We start from the raw sequence: 5,065 nt of genomic DNA on the forward strand, positions 1-5,065 counted from the left end.
ACCTCTGAAAGCCCAGTGCGACGCCAGTAAAATATTAAATGAAGAAAAATAGCATACGCTCTTTGGCTGCACGTTGAACATATGTTTATAAGTCCCAAACGTCGCCACACCAGCACTGGACAGCTGTTTCGGCCTTATTGGGCCTTCGTCAGCAGTGCGTAGGTGGGCGACGTTTCAGTGAGTGGCGTCGGAAGGTCACGTGGAACGTGATGTCCTCCCGTCAGGGTGAGTGACTCACCTCTGAAAGCCCAGTGCGAAGCCAGTAAAATATTAAATGAAGAAAAATAGCATACGCTCTTTGGCTGCACGTTGAACATATGTTTATAAGTCCCAAACGTCGCCACACCAGCACTGGACAGCTGTTTCGGCCTTATTGGGCCTTCGTCAGCAATGCGTAGGTGGGCGACGTTTCAGTGAGTGGCGTCGGAAGGTCACGTGGAACGTGATGTCCTCCCGTCAGGGTGAGTGACTCACCTCTGAAAGCCCAGTGCGAAGCCAGTAAAATATTAAATGAAGAAAAATAGCATACGCTCTTTGGCTGCACGTTGAACATACGTTTATAAGTCCCAAACGTCGCCACACCAGCACTGGACAGCTGTTTCGGCCTTATTGGGCCTTCGTCAGCAGTGCGTAGGTGGGCGACGTTTCAGTGAGTGGCGTCGGAAGGTCACGTGGAACGTGATGTCCTCCCGTCAGGGTGAGTGACTCACCTCTGAAAGCCGAGTGCGACGCCAGTAAAATATTAAATGAAGGAAAATAGCATACGCTCTTTGGCTGCACGTTGAACATATGTTTATAAGTCCCAAACGTCGCCACACCAGCACTGGACAGCTGTTTCGGCCTTATTGGGCCTTCGTCAGCAGTGCGTAGGTGGGCGACGTTTCAGTGAGTGGCGTCGGAAGGTCACGTGGAACGTGATGTCCTCCCGTCAGGGTGAGTGACTCACCTCTGAAAGCCCAGTGCGACGCCAGTAAAATATTAAATGAAGAAAAATAGCATACGCTCTTTGGCTGCACGTTGAACATATGTTTATAAGTCCCAAACGTCGCCACACCAGCACTGGACAGCTGTTTCGGCCTTATTGGGCCTTCGTCAGCAGTGCGTAGGTGGGCGACGTTTCAGTGAGTGGCGTCGGAAGGTCACGTGGAACGTGATGTCCTCCCGTCAGGGTGAGTGACTCACCTCTGAAAGCCCAGTGCGAAGCCAGTAAAATATTAAATGAAGAAAAATAGCATACGCTCTTTGGCTGCACGTTGAACATATGTTTATAAGTCCCAAACGTCGCCACACCAGCACTGGACAGCTGTTTCGGCCTTATTGGGCCTTCGTCAGCAGTGCGTAGGTGGGCGACGTTTCAGTGAGTGGCGTCGGAAGGTCACGTGGAACGTGATGTCCTCCCGTCAGGGTGAGTGACTCACCTCTGAAAGCCCAGTGCGACGCCAGTAAAATATTAAATGAAGAAAAATAGCATACGCTCTTTGGCTGCACGTTGAACATATGTTTATAAGTCCCAAACGTCGCCACACCAGCACTGGACAGCTGTTTCGGCCTTATTGGGCCTTCGTCAGCAATGCGTAGGTGGGCGACGTTTCAGTGAGTGGCGTCGGAAGGTCACGTGGAACGTGATGTCCTCCCGTCAGGGTGAGTGACTCACCTCTGAAAGCCCAGTGCGAAGCCAGTAAAATATTAAATGAAGAAAAATAGCATGGACACCTTTCAGAGAAAAATCTGCCACCGAAGCGGGTCATTTGTTGCAGTAATTAATTGGTTTCGGTTTACGTATTTTTGTCGCGGCTGGTCGCGGTGAAGCGCAAAAAGACGCTCTTTCACTCCCTTATCCATCAATGAATTACGTCCTTACACCAATGAATTACACCAATGAATTACGTCCTTTTGCGCTTCGCCGCGACCAACCGCGACAAAAATACGTAAACCGAAACCAATTAATTACTGCAACAAATGACCCGCTTCGGTGGCAGATTTTTCTCTGAAAGGTGTCCACTGAAGGTCCCAAAAGGGGTAGTACCCATTTTAATACCGACAGCGCCCTGCTTTAGAAGTTACGCTTTTTACGAAACTCATTTGCATTTTTATTTAAATAATGAGCGCCTCCCGCTCATTCACGCGGTGCGCATCTTGTAGGCGGTATTGGACAGATACATGTAAAAAAGAAAGTTATTCGATTGGTGCACCGGTTCGCGAATTATTTAGCCCGGGGATTTAACTGAAACACCCTGTATATATATATGGGTGAGTAAGTGAGCATTGTATGTCATGTGCTCTGCCCTTACAATCTCTCGTACTCATACAGAAATGAGGACATTCTTTCCTTCACAGCAGATAGCAAATCTGAAGGAACACAGTTTCCTAACAGTACATGCATAAGTCTGACAAACTTCATCCAGTTTTTATAGCATTTCTTAGCAAGGATCCTCTTCAACGCAATGGGTGAAAACCACAGAAGCCAGCTGCGCCATTCAGAGGACTTCCAATACTCACGCTGGTGCAGAGAACATGGAAGCCTTGTCATCTCCCAGACAGGTTGCAGACCAGTCAAAAGGATGTCTATATCATCAATCCTGTCTCCCATGTTGCACGGAAATGCACGCTTTTGCTTGAACCACATGCATGCTGTGTACCTCACGAAACCGGAGCATACAGCATGTGTAGTCCCCTACGAATTCACAGGGAAGCTAAAGAAAGACAATAATATAAGTATACTGGGGCCCTTCACACCACGATAGGGTTCACTAGACCGCTGAGCTCTTTGAGCATACTTAGTAAATGTCTTCTCTGTGCGGAGCTTTGGTGGTGTAGCTTGGCACTGATACACACGTGCTGAACCTTTTCCCTTTTCAACGACACAACCCTCATGTTCGCACCAGGCACACCCGAATGCCCCATCGAATTGTGTAGTATTCATAAGGGAACAACGTGCTACAGTGTCCACACAGCAGGCGGCAGGAAAAACTCGTGACCGACGTTCTACACCGTTGGAATCGTTCCACTCTATTCCCTCGGATGACAATCTGTTCATTTCTTCGACAAACGGTTTCAGAAAAGTGTTCATTTGTGGCTTTGATGAACCAAACCAGAGCCCGCCCAGAACAATATTTTCATTTCTCTGTTTTTTTTAATTAATTTATTTATTCATTCGTACTACAGACCCAGATGTGGGTCCTAGCAGGTGTCGACATTCTTATTAAGCCACGAACAAAAACCGTGATAATCTTGAATCAGGACAGCTTCCTCAGGCAACCTGTTCCAATCCCCCGCTGTGCGTTGCAAAAATGAAAACTTGTGAGCGTCAATTTTTGATGGCTGTACTTCTAGAGACATCACATGATTCAGTCCCCTGGATGCTGTAACTCGCAGAGTTAAAAAATTTACAATGTCACATTCAAGTTTGTGATGAAGAAGCAAATACAAAAAGTTTAGCCTTGACCTTCCACGACGCACAGCGAGGGTCTCAAGCTTACACTTACACAACAAATCATTAACGGAAACAGTCCTTCTGTAACCAGAAGAGATAAAGTGAAGAGATAAAGCTTTTGTGGTAGCTCGTTGACCATGAGCTGCAGTGGCCATATAGCAACCTTCGATGACTCGAACACTCGTACCCCATCAGTGTTCCACGTCAATGAGATATCAGTGCCCATCATTGGCAGGGTATGATAGGCTTTGCTTTCTGTTATATCACTTACATCAAGCATCATGGTACGGCCTGAAAATTTAAAGTCCAAGTCCAAAGTCCACATCTAGCATGATGAAATATGAGCCGGATTTCATCAGGGCATCAGTGCTGTGTGATATGTCACAGCTTGGGCAGCAGCAGTCACTGTGTTTGGTTCCAATGTAGGAGGCACACAAGAGGCAGTAATAGTGAAAAGTTGTGGCACAATTGCTCCACGAGAACTCCTTGAAGAAAAGGTGCTTGGAGAGTGGGAACTCTGTTTGCTGTGGTAGATGAGCTTCAATAACTCTTAGAAGACTTTCCGTTGCCTCCTTTGTGGCATGATGTCGAAAACTGTGGCCCATTATAAGCAGAAGGCTCTCGGCTCGGGTGATCTTACATCCAGGGTACAACTCCTTGTTCTGAAATCAACAACAAAGCTTGTGAGACACCATCAGAGCTAATAGCTAATAGATAGCACATATTTGGGAAGATTCTAGTGCAGGCCAGCTGCGTTTTTGCTAATTATCTTCTTAGCTACACGGTAGACGGTATAAACAAGATACAGAAAAGAGGGAAACTACCAAAGCGTCACTTGAATTATTCGCCGTATCTGGTGGATCACGAGGCGAACTTCCCAAGTCTGCTATTGAAGTACGAAACTCGTCGTAAGCTGTTTCGGTTTCAGGAAGCGCGCTGTCATCCTACTCCTCATCGCTTTCGCTGTGAGAAGTTCTCGAGCTTCCTGCCAGCTCTTCCGCCACGTCATGTCCATTTTGATAAGAAGACGCTGCAGTCGCTTCAGGGTCACCGGCTTCGTCATGATTTATCTGTGCGGGCCCAAAACAAGCAAGCTGTGCGGCCTCACATGAAGAATCAGGTGAACTGCACGAGTCTATCCTCGCCCTTTTCCTTTCAGCAAAACGACTTCGCGTTGGAATGGAGTAACTTGAATCCCAACGGAAACGGCCATACTCTCCTCGTTTCATTCCACCTGTAGCTGTAGCGCTTGTGTGGCTACGGCTCTGTTACGGCGTTCGCAACATGTCTTGACGGGAGTTATGTACAACCCTCATTTCTGAAAGTAAACTAAAATCAAACATGCACAAAGCGACACTGTCGGCCTCCAATGCCCGTGAAAAAAAAAGTCAGGAGGTCAAGAACACAATGCTATGACCATTACCGACTTTGAGGGAGGCATGGACGGAAACATGGAGCAAAGAAGAAATGTAAACAATAAATGGTGATGATAATATGGTTACGCTTGTTACGCTTGGCTTGTGCAAAAGAAAAAGAGAAAAATGAAAGAACATTCTCTTTAGCGTGAACATGTGTGTCAGTGTTTCGAATTTATTAACTAATAGATACAGCCTAGATATTCTCGCGAACTGT

Source organism: Ornithodoros turicata, unplaced genomic scaffold (assembly GCF_037126465.1).
Source record: "Ornithodoros turicata isolate Travis unplaced genomic scaffold, ASM3712646v1 Chromosome23, whole genome shotgun sequence".
NCBI lineage: Eukaryota > Metazoa > Arthropoda > Arachnida > Ixodida > Argasidae > Ornithodoros > Ornithodoros turicata.